This window comes from Schistocerca gregaria, chromosome 7 (assembly GCF_023897955.1).
Source record: "Schistocerca gregaria isolate iqSchGreg1 chromosome 7, iqSchGreg1.2, whole genome shotgun sequence".
NCBI classification, from domain to species: Eukaryota; Metazoa; Arthropoda; class Insecta; order Orthoptera; family Acrididae; genus Schistocerca; species Schistocerca gregaria.
The window spans coordinates 20869461-20888835 of NC_064926.1; the positions used below are offsets into that span (position 1 = coordinate 20869461).

Genomic DNA, 19375 nt, shown 5'->3' on the forward strand with positions numbered 1-19375 from the left:
GCGACTACGTTTCGGACAGTCCTGTCGAAAATGTCCGGTGCCATTGCAAAAAGAACAGGTCGCCGGTTGGCCGCTATAAGTAATAAAGGCCCGATGGCCAGCAACAACAACAAATGACAATATATGCTGCCGGACAATCATGCGGACACTGCGAACACCGTTCTCAACGTCATAATAATATGCTGACGACCATTTCTCTTTTACGACCGAAAGCACTGTACCGTACGGAAGTAAACTACGAGAAATAGTGTCATTACGTACTTCGAATGGCAGGTTAAACACGCGAACAGTGCGTATACCATAACCCGCGTTCGATAGCACAACATCACTAATTATGCCGTCAAGGTGCTTAATTTTACGGACACCACCATTCATATTGACTAGAGAATCACACATATCTGAAGATGTCAGTTTGAGAAATAACGAGTTAACGAACGCGTCAAGTTGAACGCCAAGAACTACACTTTTCGGCAATTGAAGTTCGTTTTTAACCCATTCGTGAATCTCGAAAGCCGTAGGGCTACGGACGGATCTACCAAACGCGCACTGAATATTGTTCTCACGATTCTCTGAATGATCGAGATCCATAGTACTCACAGGAATAACAAACACTGAAGAAATAGCGCCGCGAAGCACACGCCACCGACCGCGATCCGCACGTAAACACCGCCCGACACGCCGCAGCGAGCGCGCGATGTGTTCGGGCCCACGGCTCCGAAGAGACTGACAGACGGAGACGTAGGCAAAGTTTAAAGTTTCTATTTCCATTACATCACGTTAATCAGAAAAACGATAATTTACATCTGCAGCGGAACAAAATTCCGTTCCGCCCATCGTGGGGCTCGAACCCACTACCCTGAGATTAAGAGCCTCATGCTCTACCGACTGAGCTAGCCGCCCTGCCTCGCTGAATATGAGCCGCTTAGCACGTCACACAGTACTCATTGGGCTTGATTGGTCCCATACAGAATCTCTCCATGTTGCCTAATGTTTTCCTAACGTCACACTCGTCACGTAGTTCAATTTTATTTCATAATCATTTCTGAGAGGTAAAAGAATTGCATGACAACCTGCAGAGCTAGTTTCGTCAAAATTAATACACATACTTGGTGTGACTCATAAGCCGAACGAGTTACTTTCCGACGTTGTTTTAGATGTGCAAGTGCCAGTCAAAACTCGCGGCGACGGCACTCTGCCGACCATTTCGCTAGTTAACACCGGTCTTGTTGTGCGTGTTTCAAGCTCAAGACCATCTCCAAGCAGAAAATGGTCAACAGCATCATTCACACGGTTTCGTACTGCTCAAGTGCTACACTAAAACGGTATGTTTCTTTTTCAGAACTGGAAAAAGTCGACCGTGACAGGATTCGAACCTACAATCTTCAGATCCGAAGTCCAACACCTTATCCATTTTTTTTCTATTTTTTTAGCCACTTTTTTATGTTTTTTCTGATCCATTTTTTTTTCTTCTGTTTTGTAAAATGCGGTAAACAATCAGGGAGAGGCAAAGTGGGCAGGGGTCGTGCAATCCGAGGCCTGGCCACAATGTCTCCCACCGTGTCACCATGTCACCCTACCTCTTCTGCGAAATAAAGAAAAAACTGCGGCTTGACTCCGCCGCCGGTAACAGAAAAACGGAAAATAATCGGAAGACGAAATGGTGCTTCCAAACGCAGTGCAAATTAATTATGTCCATTTCATATTTATGCAGGAGAATAGTGAAATCCGTGCATTTTGCACCGCATGATTGCATCTCGCTCCTCAATCAATGTTAATAATTGATGAACAAAATAAATTAAAATTCTTCTACCGTTGTTCTCTCTATCGTATCTTCTGTTATAATAAAAAAAAATAGGAAATGCAGTTACCTGAAAGGCACCCGCCAATGAGACGTAACGCGCTACATCAAACGAGCTGTTATTTTCTGAATCCGACGAATTATCAAGATGACACACTCGTAAAGTCGTCCCCGCACTAACGTCTTTTGTCTTCACTCTGGGCGGCCGATAGGAGAGTGGAATCCACCATGTCGAAAAATGGCTGTAAGCACTCCATCCTATATTGGCTGTGAAATGATTGTGTGGCTTAAAAAGTTTGCAAAAGTAGCTTTGTAGCTGTTAGTCTTCTGCAGTCGGTGGTGCTGTATCATTAAATACAGAAGAAAGTCTTCTTTACTCGTTTCGTTCACATTGAAAAGATAGTAAACTGTGTGGCCTTTAAGCCAGTTTACTGAATTTCGTTTTGTCTGCGGGTAAGGCACCACCTCCGGAGTGAGGAAGTCGGCTGGCGTTATGGTGGCAGGGCATGTTCTAGTGATGCTTGCCAACAACTGTCTTATGACCGTCCAAACATCTCTCACTGTTTCACAGACAAATCTGTGTTCCTCGCTATGTTGTACCCGGCATATGTTGCATAAGGGTGAATCGGCCAGATGAATGGAATGGAGCCTGGCATTGGTTGCTATTTTACGGTTCACCGTTAGATACCAAGACGCTCGCACGTGAGACGGTAAATGTCGTAAATGAATATTATCCCAAGTGACCCGCCAATTGTGAGCTGGATATTTCTCTTCGATGTTATTCCGGGATGTGGACTCGATCAAAGTCTTATACAATTGCTTCACCACCGTTATTTCCTTCTCCGGAATTCTTTGTCGAGCATAACTATATTCCAAAAGGAAGTATTTTAAATGGTAAAGGTCGTGTGGAATATGATGTACATCAATCGGGGGGTTGAGGTCCACCGGTGATATTTCGTTGAGCAGGTGAGCAGTGAGACAATGTGGAGATTTTGTCCACACCTTATACATACTGCTTAGATAGAGCGCCTGTGCCTTCTTATAAACATCAGTGAGGTTTAATCCGCCCTTCCGAGTAGGGAGCGTCAACGTAACAAATTTAACTTTGAAGATATTGCCTCTGGTCACGAAATGGCCAAGAGCGGACAGCATTCTATTCGCAATGCCACTGGGAAGAGGCAACACTTTGGCTACATAGTTGATCTTCGAGACGATATAGGTGTTGACCAGTTCAACTTTTTGGAGAGCATTCAGTTGCCTCATACTATGCTGTTGTACACATGCCCTTACCTTGTGAAGTAAATCTCTATAATTTACAGCAATGGTATTCTGTATCTTCCGGCGAAACTCAAGTCCTAAGCACTTTATACAGGTAAGTTCCCGTAATCGGGCATGGTTGGGGAAATGTATTCCCCGTCCGACATTCATGATTCCAGATTTTTGCCAGTTCACCTTCGCCCCTGATGCCGTCGCATATCGTTGAAGTATTTCAAGTGAGGACCTCACTTCTTGCGCGTTCACGACAAGAAAGCCGACATCATCTGCGTACGCACGGCACACAATCTTCTGTTTATTGATTTCCAATCCCTGCAAACGTTCAGTTAGCGTAGCAAGCAGAGGTTCTATGGCTATGGCAAAGAGAGCCATCGACATCGGACAGCCTTGCCTCACCGAACACGCGATATCAATCGCACCACTGAGGCGACCATTAATTTGGATTCGCGAAGTACTATTACGGATCATATTGTCGATTACTTGCGTGAACTGGTGCGGAAATCCCAATTCTCGCATGACGTGGAAAAGGAATCGGTGGCTCACTCTGTCGAATGCTTTTTCAAAGTCTATCATTAAGAGGGCGCATTTTAATTTGCAGGCCTCCGCTACGGCTATCACATCTCTGTAATCCGTGAGCGTGTGGTGAATAGATCTATTTCTACCAACACTCGTTTGATACTGTCCTGTGATTGTGGACATGACATTTTTGAGCCGTTGGCTGAGGACACGGGCGAATAGTTTATAATCACTATTTAACAACGTGAGAGGTCTTAAGTTTGTTGGGTTGTCACTGCACGGGGTCTTGGGCAGTAAAACAACAATTCCCTGTCGAAATTCCTGCGGAATAACGTTACATGGTTTCATGAGTTCGTTACATAGTGCAAGTAGTTTCGATTTCATCTGCGGCCAGAAGGTTTGATATACTTCTGCAGGTAGGCCGTCCGAACCTGGAGATTTATTTTTCGGACTCCGTAGGATAATGTCTGTTAATTCATCTTCTGTCACCTCTGTAATAAGCTGATTTGCCTCTGTGGGGCCGAGTCTCCGTGATAAATTTGTCGTAAAATCCGAAAACACGGTATCATCTGTTATTTTATTGGACATCAGGTCTCGATAGTACTCTTCAATCACACTCAAGATTGCACTTTGTTTAGTAACTATGGCACCGGTGCTGGTTCGGATCTGTGTAAGGATTTTCCGACGGCCTCGTCGACTTTCACGTAACATGTGATACATGGCAGCCTCTTCTTCTTGCACCGTCGTAGGAACTCGCGCCCGAACTTGAAAACCTTCCAACTGTTTCCGTTGCAGCGTTAAAATTTTTGCCTGAATTCTTTTGATCTGTGCAAAATTGCCGATATCGGTCGCGTCAAATTTATGTAACTCCCGAAGACACTGAAAATAAAATTCCATCGTCCGTTTGTGCCACTGATTTTTCTGACGGGAGTAAATCATTAAAGTTTTCCTAATTTGAGGTTTGGCGCATTGGAGCCACCACTCGATCGCGGAGTTGTAGGAATTGAATTTACGTTCACATACCGTCCAGGTGGACAGGAAGGCTTCTCGACATGCAGTATCTTGCAAATGTGCAATGTTGAACTTCCATAACCCTCGACTCCGGTAGGTTTCCTGTTGTTTCATGTTGACGGTACAGATATAGGCAGCATGGTCGGAAAATACAGTAGGCCATATTTCGGTCTGTAGCAGGTGTTGCTTTAAATTACACGATATGTAAATTCTATCTAACCTACTTGCCGAATGACTGGTAAAATGTGTAAAACCCACTGCCATTCCGTGCGTGGACGTCCAGGTGTCAGTTAAGCGGAGTTCTTGAATGATCTGTTCTAATTCAACACACCGATTAAAGTGCGGAGTTTGATCTATTTGACTAAGCACACAATTGAAATCTCTGCCAAAAATGACATCAGTGTAGTTGGTCCCGAAGAGGGGAAGGATCTCGTGGCAGAAAAATTCTGCACGGCGTTGCCTATTACTGGACCCCGAAGGTGCGTAAATATTAATCAGTCTGATGTTATTGACAGTTACTGCTATCCCTCTGCCGGTCACAAGTTTTGCCTCACAATTGGCAATGATCCCTTCTTTTAAGAGTAATGCTGTTCCAAGTTCGAAACCGTTGCCAGGGTTTATGAACGCGTTATACCCGGCTATGTGGTCTAACTCGATATCACTCACTTCCTGAAGCATTGCTATATCTATGTCAGCTGCGTATAACAAGTCTTGTAAGTTTTTCAGATTCAAATCGCTACGTATCTTATTGATATTGAGAGTCAGGATCTTGTAGGCCTGCAAGGTGGTCATTGATGTTCCGTACGAAAGGAGTAGACGTTAGGATACGTCAGCTAGCTGTCAATTGGAGGCGCTGACAGTTTCGGTCGTTTGAGTAGCCATGGCCACGTGGACTTTGCTTCCATCAACTGCTGAGAGAGGGGGCAAGGAGCCAGTCGCGGGTGTTGAATCCTCCTGCATCTCTACATCATCTTCATTCGTTTCACACTCGTCTGCCCAATTAGGAGAGGAAAGGGTGCCTACTGGTTCAGGAACTGGTGGATTCGTATCCGGTGGCTCAGTGTTCTGAATCGGCATCTCATCTTGTCTGCTGTCGGACGTCGCGGGCGGCTCCGACACGGTGTTGTCAGATCGTGGTGTGTTACGTGAGCGCGAAGTCGAGGCGACAGCGTCAGCTGGTCCTTCTTTTAAATTCTGGCCGATTAATTTTGCCTTTCCCCGCAAGCTCGGTGCTGTATCTTCCGCACCTTGATGAGCCATCCTCCGTTTTTTATTTTTCTTCGGAGATCTATTACCGCGTATTACTGCGTCAGAGTTCGGCATCGTTTCAGTCACTTGTTCGGACATGGTAGCAGGAGCCACGGACACCTCCGTTAACTCAGCACCCTGTATGGGTTGTTCTACCACCATATCACTGGTCCTGTTAGTGTCATGGGTTTCAGAAACAGCCATCCCGGACGTGACTGGAGTGTCCGGTGATGCTACATTAACTGCGAGACTGGGTCCGGCAGGTGGATCACGAATCGGTTGTATTGCCGGCTCACCGCGAGCAACCGACACGTACGATGCCGGTAATGTTGACATTGCGGGAGGGCGAACACTCTCTCCGGTTGGAAGTTGAACTACACGACGCTGTAAACATTCCGCACGCACATGTCCCGTCGAGTTACATCTAGCACATGTCCTAGGTTGGCCATCATACATTACGACTGCACGGTACCCACAAACCGTGACGTACGACGGAACGTGTCGTTGCAAGTCTACTTTAAGCTGCCTGACGCCATTCAACACCGGATATTTATGAGCCGGAGACCAACGTTCAGCAAAGTTACTCAAAACTTTGCCATATGGCGATATCGCAACATTTATCTGATCAGCTGGTACCTCAAAGGGTAGTTCAAAAATGCGAATTGTTCGAAGTCCAAGCCCTGCGTGGGAAACAGTAACTACACCCACATTGCCATCACCATGCTTGAACTTCAAACCGGAACTGATGGAGTCAACTATTTTGTCACAAAAATCGGCATCTCTCATCTTGATATAAACTATGCTAGACAAAATCGACAAATGTATACCAACAATCTGATCGATTCCAATTTTCATCACGTCTTCGATGAAATCCTCGATTTCGAAAGAGGTTGGTCGAGCAAATGAACGATCGAAAGTTAACTTCAAAGTATCTATCCTCATAGCTTGTGTCATCACTGATTCATCAACATCATTCCTCACACGCAAGAATAACCGCTGCTAGCGAGCGACTTAAACCGCAGAAGTAAACAAGCCAGCCACAGCGCTGAGAACAGACAACCGAACGCCACGGCCGCTGCAGGCAGACAGTCGTCAGTGACCGTGTGGCCTAATGGACGGCAAAGTATAACTTATATACGACTCATCTCTAAACGCTCACACCCCTGAGGAATGGTGTTTTCGTTCTGCACAGCCTCTGCCCCTTGCTCTTTCCCACCCATTCGTTACATTCAACCTCTTACGAGACCGACCAAATATAGACTGGGAAACAAGACCACACACTTTTTGCATTCGGAATCGAAGGCAGGGCGTCCCTCGCCGCATTTGCTACGATGGCCATTTGCTACTACTGCAGAAGCGGCGACGACGACGACGACGACGACGACGACGACCGCGAAAGGCTCTGAGATATGTGAGAAATACATCTATAAAATATAATTCACACTTCCTCGCCTCACCTTACGCTGTACCGCTTTGTCAAATGCTTTATCTGCGCCACTCGCCTTAATCACATCTGAGAGTAATTCTTCATAAAACGCGTGTCGCTATTTGTTGGTCATCCCAGATACTGTTTGGTATACGGCCACGACGCGCAACTGATTTCCAAAATTCGTCTGCCTCCTGTGAGGATCGAACTCACGACCCCTGGTTTACTAGACCAGTGCTCTGCCACTGAGCCAAAGAGGCGCGGCCTAACGGTACTTTTGCGTACTTCGTCCTTACGATCGTCTGGATCATCAGACTTCAGCTGACAGCACTTCATATTACCGACTAATATTTGCAGCTATGGCGACCCATTACTGCTTGGCTACACATCTGTCACGTGACCGATGTGCTGTCCAAACAACACCACTTGCATTTCAGAACATGTCTTTCACACATGTCTACAAAATCACCTCCACCTTCAAATACAGTTTCCTTGCGACAGACGGAGACGTAGGCAAAGTTTAAAGTTGCTATTTCCATTACATCACGTTAATCAGAAAAACGGTAATTTACATCTGCAGCGGAACAAAATTCCGTTCCGCCCATCGTGGGGCTCGAACCCACGACCCTGAGATTAAGAGCCTCATGCTCTACCGACTTTTTTTTTATTTTTATTTTTGGACAGTTCGCACACACTAAATGAAATGCATCCTCTGCAAAAACAAAAACAAAAGAAAATCATTGTACAACAAATCACAAAATGTAAAGGAACAGGGATACAGGGATGTTGTTTTTATTTATTATATTTATATATTTTCCACAATCACCCTGTTACAAGGAACATGTAGATCATTTCATGGTATAGTATGTGCATTACATATGGAGCGTTGAGAGAAGCGTGAGCTTCATTATCAGCTGTCAAATGTGCACACCGACTGCACTTGGCACATCCCAATTGCGTGGGGGGTCGAGGAAGACTGCCTGAAGATAGTTGGCAAAGGTTTTCCGAGAGTGTGACCATCTATGAACCTCATAGTGGGCTTGCTGTAAGAAATACCAGAAGTCGAGTCGCGACTTGGCAGCATCCCCACAGAGGTACGCGATCGTCCAACCTTTGACCCAGATGATCGACTGTGATTTAGTCGCCGGAAAGTAGTCACTCTCCGGATGTAAGAAGGAAGCAGGTGTAATATGTTGCGGGGTCACACGGAGGTAGCAAGCCATCATCTGTCGTCCTAGGAGCCATACGTCCTCCACCGCGACACAAGTTAAGCGGTGATGGTCGTCATCTACTTGGCTACATTTAGGGCACAGTGGAGTGTCCACTAGTCCAATTGCATGGAGTCGTTGGTTGGTGTTGAACTTGCCACAGGTGACAGAGAACCACAGTGCCCGAACGAAGGTAGGAAAGAATTTTTGGTGCACATGTCTCCAAATCTTCGGCCAATGCAACGTGGGGTGTTTCAGTTCAATGACATTACGACTTTTCCGTCATAGCAGTCAAACATAAAAATCCTTCGCGCATGGTGGTCTCGTGCGCGGAAGCTCGTCTCTGATATAACTAAGTTCCACGATAAATGTTGATACATGCGCAAAATGTGGCGTAATGTTGCCCACCGCCACCGGAGGTGTGAGGGACGCTGGAACTAGGAGATCCAGTAGGCGGGATGTAAGGGAATCACGCCCGCTACGCCATTGCTTGTACATCGTGGCTAGAACGAGCGCCGTCGCTCGGCAGCGAACATTCGTAAGTCCGAGTCCCCCCTTGTCCGTAGGGAGCGTGAGCGTTGCGTATCGCACCTTGAGGGGCGACCCAATCATCACAAAATAGCCTAGTGCTGATTGAAGTCGATGCCCGAGCGTGAGTGGTAGGGGCAGGATCTGCGAAATATGCACCATTCGAGAAACCACATAAGTGTTCAGATATTCGACTCGCTGCAAAGGATCAAGGCGTCGTAGGAGATGTTGGCGGACCATGGTACGTGTTGTCTGTAAAATACGTCGGTAGTTAACTGCCGCAGTTTGTTTCACAGATGAGGTAAAGTCTATGCCGAGATAGCGGAATCGTTGCACATAAGGAAACGGACTGATTTCTTCCGGCGTAAGGCCCTTTCCAACCGGCATTGCTGCCGATTTGTTCATGTTCACTGCACTACCCGCCGTTACACTGTGGTCCAACAACAGTTCAAGGACCGTCTTCACCTCTTCCTCAGAACGAACGAGCAGCAGGAGGTCGTCCGCATAAGCACATTTGAAGGTGTAGCCCCGCAGTTCCACCCCAGAAAGAGAATTTGTTAGCCTCCCAATTAATGGTTCCAACGCTATCGCGAACACCAGCATCGAAAGAGGGCAGCCCTGGCGAATGGAACGTCGAATTTGAATGGGCCCTGCTATACGCCCATTAACGTGTACCAAGGATTGTGCGCTCCCATAAATCCTTCTAATGAGACCAGTAAAACAGTCTGGAAATCCCATTTGTTCCAGTACAGCGTACAGATAGTTGTGGCGCACCTTATCAAAAGCACTGTCAAAATCAACCGCCACCATCGCCGCTTTAAGCCGGCACTCCTCCGCCAGCGCTATTACATCACGGCATTCGCCAGTAGCTGTTTGCACATTCACCGATCCACCCGGTGTCGTCTGTTCTGGGGAGAGAACGCTACGAATTAACATACGACATCGGGACGCTAGCATCCGTGCAAAGATCTTATAGTCTGCATTAAGCAGGGTGATGGGGCGATAATGTGTGATCGTAATTCCTGGCTTCGGTTTATGTACTGGCACCAAGAGGCCTTCCATAAAAGCCGGTGGAATAGGCGCATCGGAATTTAACAACTCGTTGTACATTTCCGTCCATCGCGGTGCCATTTCGTTGCGAAATTCTCGATAAAATTCAGCAGGAAGTCCATCAATGCCTGGGGAGCGATTCAACGCACCCTTTGCGATCGCATCATGTACTTCCTCACAGCTAATAGCTTCCAGTAAGGTTCCAGCGTCTTCCACCGTTAGTGTACGGGAGACGGATGTGGCTATACGTGCGAGGTCATCAACACGGGCTGCTTCCTCCCGATAGATGTGTTGGTAATGGTCGACGAATGCAGAGACAATGTCCGCTTGACGCGTCACTCTTCGGTCTTCGCGGGTAATTAACTCCCGTACCAAAACGCGTCGTCGGTGCTTTCGTTCATTCACGACGTGGTGCATGGAAGGAATCTCGTGTCGTATCGTATCGTGACATCTGATAACCATTTATGAAGCCGCCTCAGGAGCGAAAGTCAACTGTAAAAAGTCTGGCGTTATGGCACTTGGTAGGGGACTAGAACTTGTCAATAGCCGTTCACTAAAAAGGATGGCAACTTTTAAATGTCTCGGCATTGAATACACTCGCAGCATCCGCTGCACGGCTGCTCTTAACTATAGGAAATTGTTGGAACAAATTCGGGCCGGCATACGGCAACATCGGTTGCGAAATCTCAACGCCATACAAAGAGTGCTTTTAGTCAATACTTACATCGTTTCAAAAGTCAATTATGTCGCGCAAATGCTGCCAATACCAAAAGTCATAGCACAACACATGCTTGCGGCGCTCGGCCACTTTGTAAGTAGGGGACAAATTTTCAAAGTCGCATTTGAAACCTTGACGCTCCCCATGGGATAGGGCAGCCTCAATCTGACTGATGTTTACCACAAAGCGAAAGCATTATATATCAGCAACGTGTATAAACAATGGCAACGATCACCACATTCCTTAACGGCCCTTCTTCTCCATGAAATTGCACCAGCCACCATGACGCCTCCTGTCAACGTCAGTCACATCCCGACTGCATTATGCCACTTAAGTAATTTTTTCCTAGACTACAGCTATGTTAAATGCACTATACCTGAGAATGATCTTTACAGGGTCAGAGCCCTTTACAGCTGCCTGACGGACAGTAAACCGCGGAACAGAATTGATGTAAAGTATAAAGACCGCATTTGGGCAAAGATCTGGGAAAACATTCACGACGCACACTTACCATCGCAGGTGCGGTCTACGTGGTACATGGCGGTCAATAGGATCATACCGACAAATTCAAAGCTACGCATGATTCACTTGGCCGACACTCCGAATTGCATTCACTGTACTTTACTAGATACCATCGAACGTCGCTTTCTATGCGACGATGTGAAGGACATCTGGATTCTCTTTGCACGGAAGCTCTCAAGTATGCTGCGTACTGCACCTAGGATGATTACTCCAGCTGGACTCCTCACTCCCGATGCCGTTCCATACCCCCCCGCAAAACGACGAGCAGTCAATTGGCTTCAAGGTCAGACGGTGTATTATATATTATCGGCGCCAGAAAAAAATAAAGGAGACTATTGGTTATACCTACTAATTCAACACCAGTAACTTCAACGAATAGACAAATATAGAGAAAAGTATGCGTCTTTCCTACTCCGAACATTAACGTAGAGAAATATTCATCCAGGGCGACGTTTGCAGTACGAAAATACTGCTGGATGGCCCCTTCAGAATTATAATGGCCGCAATTAAGATTCGGATTGCGGGAATCGAACGGTCACTAATATGCGACGGACAACCCCGACAGTGGCGACACTTTAGGGTGCGATGCCTCTCCTGTCGACAGCAATACGAAACTGTTCTACAAGAAAACCGTGGAATTTCGCAGATCTAATACTCACATTAACATTATTCTTTTCTTAATTATTTAGGAAGATTCGTTTACTTGCACAGATGACGTGTTTCTTTTATGATTGAATCTCCGAAAAAAGAGGAGGAGAAGATTTGCTCCTTCTTGCTGCGGAAGACTCCAGCACCCTCCAGTTTATTTTCACATTTGCAGTCTTCCTTGGACGTTGTGATGAGTTACTCACATTCTCGCAGAAGAGTTAATTTGTTTAATCCCCACATGCAATATAGTGGTTTAACCAACTATCCAAATGCATACTGAAGAGCATTAAACTGTTACATGACTATTATTAAAAAAAAAAGAAAAAAAAGGTGGCAGAGCACTGGTCTAGTAAACCAGGGGTCGTGAGTTCGATCCTCACAGGAGGCAGACGAATTTTGGAAATCAGTTGCGCGTCGTGGCCGTATACCAAACAGTATCTGGGATGACCAACAAATAGCGACATGCGTTTTATTAAGAATTACTCTCAGATGTGATTAAGGCGAATGGCGCAGATAAAGCATTTGCCAAAGCGGTACAGCATAAGGTGAGGCGAGGAAGTGTGAATTATATTTTATAGATGTATTTCTCACATATCTCAGAGCCTTTCGCGGTCGTCGTCGTCGTCGTCGTCGTCGTCGTCGTCGTCGTCGCCATCGTAGCAAATGCGGCGAGGGACGCCCTGCCTTCGATTCCGAATGCACAAAGTGTGTGGTCTTGTTTCCCAGTCTATATTTGGTCGGTCTCGTAAGAGGTTGAATGTAACGAATGGGTGGGAAAGAGCAAGGGGCAGAGGCTGTGCAGAACGAAAACACAATTCCTCAGGGGGTGTGAACACGGTAGCTCAGCGTGTTCGGTCAGAGGGTTACCTGCCCTCTGTAATAAAAAAACTGAGTTCAACGATCAAAAAACGAACTGAAACGGATGTCTTACAGCGTCCGCCCCCAGCCAATGCAACGAACAAAAGCGAACAAAATGAGATTTAAAAATAAAAAAATTTTTTTTAAAAAAAATGGGTAAGGCGTCGGACTTCGGATCTGAAAATTGTAGGTTCGAATCCTGTCACGGTCGCCTTTTTCCAGTTCTGAAAAAGAAACATACAGTTTTAGTGTAGCACTTGAGCAGTACGAAACCGTGTGAATGTTGCTGTTGACCATTTTCTGCTTGGAGATGAGCTTGAGCTTGAAACACGCACAACAAGACCGGTGTTAACTAGCGAAATGGTCGACAGAGTGCCGTCGCCGCGAGTTTTGACTGGCACTTGCACATCTAAAACAACGTCGGAAAGTAACTCGTTCGGCTTATGAGTCACATCAAGTATGTGTATTAATTTTGACGAAACTAGCTCTGCAGGTTATCATGCAATTCTTTTACCTCTCAGAAATGATTATGAAATAAAAGTGAACTACGTGACGAGTGTGACGTTAGGAAAACATTAGGCAACATGGAGAGATTCTGTATGGGACCAATCAACAGAAATGAGTACTGTGTGACGTGCTAAGCGGCACATATTCACCGAGGCAGGGCGGCTAGCTCAGTTTACAGTCGTGTTCCGGCACTCGGCCAGTGCACATCGCGCGGTGACGGGCGGTAGCGCGGGCCAGTGTTTACGTCGCGAGCAGTGCTGAGGTGGAGAGCTGAGCAGCGTGTGCGAGCGCTGTTAACGTTTGTTTCTGTATAACTGTTGTAAGTAAGATGTCGACAATTAACAGAGCGAACAGCGTTCAGTGTGTTTTCGATCGCGCTGCCTTGCGACCGACGGCGTTTGAAATTCATGAGTGGATCTTTGAGGATTTGAAATTGCCTGAAGATATAGTTGACACATTCCAATTGGACTTTGTGTAGTACTCGTTATTTATCAAATTTATTTCGAGTGACACTTACGAGAAATTCGCTGAGGAGCATGTTGGTGTGAGACCATTCCGTCATAATGATGGCAGTATTAGTAATGTCCAAATCGTGCCTTCGGGATACGGAGTAAGAACCGTCAGGGTATTTAATGTGCCACCTGAGTGCCCTAATGATCTGATTGCACGTTCTCTGTCACTGTACGGCGCTGTTTTGTCAGTTACAAATGAAAAATGGTCGAGTGGCTATCTCTACCAAGTTAACAGCGGGGTGCGCAGTGTACGTGTAGACTTGAAAAAGCATATACCTTCGTGTGTTGCCATTGGCGGCTGTCGTGCACAGGTCACTTACATTGGTCAACCCAATACCTGTTCGATCTGCCATTCAACTGAACATCTGCGGATGAACTGTACACGTAGACGTCCATTTCAACTTCCACGGGAACGCCCTGCAGACGGTAGTGAAAAGCTAGTACCACTATTGAGTGAGGTGGTCGCGGGGACTGTACCACCACCCCGGCAGCCGGAACATGTCAGCGAGGCGGAGGTGCCAGTTCAGGTGGAATGCAGTGCCAAAGACATTCGCGGTAGGACGGACGTCGATTCGGCACCGTCATCCTCACCGGGGCAGTTACCGCTGGATACCAACGTTGCGCCAGCCACCTCTGAAACTAAGCCGTGTGAGATACAGGAGCGGGTGCAGATCAGTTTGCCTGAACCACCCCTATCGGTAGAGACTGTAGCAGACACGAAGAAAGGCCGCCGAAGGAGAAGCAAAGGGAATAGTAGCAAAGAGGAAAAGTCGAATGATTTAGGACCCGTGCACATGTCAGAAAGTGGCAGCGAGACTGAACCTCAATCTTCTTGCTCCGTGCGCTGCGAGGACACCGCGAGGCAAGAACGCATTCGTGAACAAACCAAACACCTGAAGGCACTACTGAGCGCTGAAAGGGATCAGAGCACCGTAACGGCTAAGAGGAAGAGCGAGCAGAGCAGCGAGCAGCTGCAGCAGCGCTCTCGCAGGAACTCGCTGACGTCAGTCGCAGCCCCGCGTGGTGGCCAGGCGGATGCGACCACGTTGACAGACTCAGCCGGCGGTGGCGGGCAGGGCGGCGCGCGCACCGCGCAGCACCCCGACAGCAATGAGCCGTGGTGGCAGCAGAACGGGGAGATGCAGCAGTAGCTGCTCTCGCGCATGACCATCGCGCTGCGACCTTCCCCTCCCTGGTCCGTTATTGGTTTTGACATTTCGTTTCGTACTCCAAACGTTACCAACGAGTTTGGTTCAAATCCGGAGAGAAGGACGATGCGAAACTCACAGCTCATTGTCCTCTGAACCATCATGGGTGACAGCCAAACCTATAACATTACCACACTTAATGTCAATAGAATTCAAAGTGCGGTGAAACTCCGTTCGCTAAATGATTTCTTGTATGGTACCAGCGTTGACATTGCCCTCCTACAGGAGGTAATCACAGCCTTAGAAGTGCCCGGTTACGTTCTTATTGATAACATCAATCTTCAGGATGCTGTAGGCACTGCCATCCTTCTGCGCGACGGTGTACCCTTTACGGATGTGCAGCGGCTGCCCAGTGGTCGTGGCATTTCTCTTCGAGTGAATGGTGTGCAGATTGTTAACGTGTACGCCCCCTCAGGTAGCACTCATAAGAGAGATCGTTCAAAATTTTATAAAACCGAGGTTCCCATTCTTCTTAGCGGTTATCGTGAACATCTCATCCTTGGTGGTGACTTCAATTGTGTGCTCAACGACAGAGACCAAACTCCTAACACGAACAGATGTATCGAACATTTAATTCATGGCATGCGTCTTCACGATACATGGGAACAACTGCACGGTGAACGGGTAGCGTACACCTTCGTAACCAGTCATTCTGCCAGTCGGCTGGATAGGATCTATGTGTCCGATGCCCTCCAGCGACACACTGTGAACTGTGACATAGCTCCTGTCAATATCTCCGACCATTGTGCATATCAGTGTTACCTCAACCTTCACCGCCAGCCAATTTACCGCGGGAAGGGCTACTGGAAATTGAATGTCAGCCTTCTGCAGGATGCCCAACTTGAAGAGGAGGTGAACTTAACGTGGCAACAGCTCCAGCGGCACCGACGTCGTTACGCTAGCGTTCCACAGTGGTGGATTCAGTGTGCTAAGCCTAAATTACGCCTGACCGTCATGAGCTACGCCCGACAAAGAAGCTTTTGGCAGAAACAGACTATTGAATTTTATTATCGCTGTTTGAGAGAACTGTACAGTCGCACTAACAATCCTTCTCGAGACATCGACGTAAAGATCAAACGATATAAAGCGAAAATCACGGCGATACAACGCCAACGAATGCATGGCATCATCGTGCGAGCCCACCCTAAGGACGTTGCCGCCGAAGAACGGGCCTCTCTGTATCACATCCTGAGAACGACGAAACGGTGTAAAGCCATGTTGATTGAAGCCGTCGTTGATGACGCTGAGAATGCCATCACGAAGCAACGTGACATCATCTCGCACGTCTACGACTATTATAGTCAACTTTACAAGAAGCAACTCGTTGATGAACACTCGTGCGATGATTTTCTTAGGACCTTGAGCTCTCGCTTGTCACAACAGGATAATGCAAAGTTGGAATCTGTTTTCACACAGGACGAAATCCGACTGGCGGTTCACAGTGCAAAGAAAGGGAAATCACCAGGACCTGATGGTCTCAGCGCTGAGTTTTACCAGCGATACTGGAACGTCCTCGGTCCGACACTCCTCGAGATAGCGAATGAACTCTGGCGCCTGGAAGTCATACCCAAGGCATTTACGGAAGGTATCATCCTGCCCTTACCGAAAAAAGGGAACAGCAGGAAGGTCGAAAACATGCGACCCATCACACTCCTGAATGCTGACTTCAAAATCATCACCAGATCGATTAAGCTAAGGATGCAAACAGTTATGTACAAGGTTTTAGGCAGTTACCAGTACAGTGCAGTGCAAGGTCGAAGTGCAATCTCAGCTGCCTGCGATTTGAGGGACATCATCTGTTCATATGCTGAAACTAAAGGACAGGGCGCTCTGATCTTTCTAGATTTTGAGAAGGCTTATGACCGTGAACGTCATAATTTCCTCTTTCAAAGCATGAAGAAACTAGGATTTGGACCTCATCTCATAGAATTAATTCGCAAACTTACTACAAACGCCTCTTCACGGATTCTCATTAATGGCCATTTTACAAAAGAAGTTTCCATCGAGCAGTCCATCCGCCAAGGATGTCCTCTCTCAATGATTTTGTACGCCATTGCAGTAGAGCCGCTCCTGAACAACTTAGTGCATAGCGGGATCGGGCTTAGCGTCGAGTCTGTCACTATCCCATGCATTGCGTATGCTGACGATATATGCGTAACTGTGTCATCATCGCAACAACTTCTGTCACCAGCAACTCTTCTACAAACATTCACGTTTCTTTCAGGAGCAATACTCAATAGAACTAAAACCACAGTTTTGCAGATCGGTGGCGGTATCGGAGACATATCCCATGTTACCTGGTGCAAGGTAAAGGATTCTCACACAACCCTCGGTGTTACTTTTGAAGCCAAACCAGACAAATTCCTGACGAAGAACTGGTCACACATGCTTCATAAATTACGTGCTGCTTTGATGCTTCACTCCGACCGTGACTTGAACATACTACAGAAAGTTAAGACCAACGAGATCGCCATTACGAGCAAGCTGAATTATTTGGCGCAAATTCTTCCAATCTCCGACCACCTAGCCAAGAGTATACAACAAGCGTTATGTTGGTTTATTTTTAGGGGGCATATTTTCAAAGTTCAGTTCGACACCTTAACCTTACCTTCGTCCAAAGGTGGCCTTAACCTCATTAAAGTACACAAAAAATGTGTCACCCTGCTCCTAAATCGCATCAGGAAGGAGTTTCGTACCCGGAGGACCAGTCTCATCAGAAACCTCATTCAGCGGTGGAAACCTCATAGCTTGGACCCACCCGTTAATATCGCCGGCATTCCACTTTCTTACCGACATGTGCGACTATACTACATGGAAATGAGCTACATTCGACACAACATCGTCGATACCGGAAGCCTGACGAACAGGAAGCTTTATGACCTTCTCATGACAACAAACCATCAGGAATCGTCTCGAAGAAAAATATCCACATACACATTGGAGTATAATATGGCGGAATGTGCACAACGACATGTTACCATCACGCGTCATAGCAGACTGGTATCTCACAGTCAACGATAAAGTAGCAACGAATGAAAAGCTACATAAAATAGGCCTTCAACCAACGCCCAACTGTGACGCATGCGGAAGAGTCCATACGCTCCTTCATAGGTTCACTTGCGGACATGCAGAAGAAATTACAACATTTCTTCGTCAACGATTGTCAGTGATAGACCGTACGACGCCCAGTGGTGTAGACCTTTTAGAGATCACTCAGCCACAAAAACTGAGGTATCCACGAGCAAAAAACAACGCTACAACGTGGTTCGTGGGCCACACAGCATCATTTATTATGCAGAATAGGCATGCTACTTTCCTAGACTATTATTCTTACATAGAAATTGAACACTTTAAAATAAGCCAACATTGTGACTACAGGAGGATATTTGGAAATATGCTGAAAATCATAATTAACGGTTAAATGCTTCAAATACAATATTTGGATAGTAGAGGTTGCCAGTTGCCTGTATGTATGAATCCTATTTGCTTCCTGGGACTTTATTTCTTGCCGGAATTTTACGATACTATTCAGATGCTCACCAATGCAGAAGGCATTTTTTTTCCTTCCCATTTTCCTCTCAACATTTTCCTCTCTCGCAGAGCAGCGGAGCAACTTTCCTTTCGACAATGATGTCATAGTCTTTTGTGCACCTCAAGAAGACATTTCCTTTCTTTTCTTATATTGCGCAACGGCAGCCTAGAACACATAAATACTATGTTCATTCTATTTTCATTAAAAAAAAATGGATAAGGCGTCGGACTTCGGATCTGAAAATTGTAGCTTCGAATCCTGTCACGGTCGACTTTTTCCAGTTCTGAATAAGAAACATACCGTATTAGTGTAGCACTTGAGCAGTACGAAACAGTGTGAATGATGCTGTTGACCATTTTCTGCTTGGAGATGCTCTTGAGCTTGAAACACACACAACAAGACCGGTGTTAACTAGCGAAATGGTCGGCAGAGTGCCGTCGCCGCGAGTTTTGACTGGCACTTGCACATCTAAAACAACGTCGGAAATTAACTCGATCGGCTTATGAGTCACATCAAGTATGTGTATTAATTTTGACGAAACTAGCTCTGCACGTTGTCATGCAATTCTTTTACCTCTCACAAATGATTATGAAATAAAAGTGAACTACGTGACGAGTGTGACGTTAGGAAAACATTAGGCAACATGGAGAGATTCTGTATGGGACCAATCAAGCCAAATGAGTACTGTGTGACGTGCTAAGCGGCACGTATTCACCGAGGCAGCGCGGCTAGCTCAGTCGGTAGAGCATGAAGCTCTTAATCTCAGGGTCGTGGGTTCGGGCCCCACGATGGGCGGAACGGAATTTCGTT

At 46.6% G+C, this 19375-nt stretch overlaps 2 non-coding genes across 2 annotated transcripts; both read right to left on the bottom strand.

Moving 5' to 3' along the window:
• Nucleotides 1-827: 827 nt before the first annotated feature.
• Trnak-cuu (transfer RNA lysine (anticodon CUU)) lies at nucleotides 828-898 on the bottom strand. Its single transcript has one exon. It is a non-coding gene; the product is annotated as a tRNA-Lys (tRNA).
• A 6564-nt stretch (nucleotides 899-7462) lies between these two features.
• Trnat-agu (transfer RNA threonine (anticodon AGU)) lies at nucleotides 7463-7534 on the bottom strand. Its single transcript has one exon. It is a non-coding gene; the product is annotated as a tRNA-Thr (tRNA).
• Between the last annotated feature and the right edge of the window lie 11841 nt (nucleotides 7535-19375).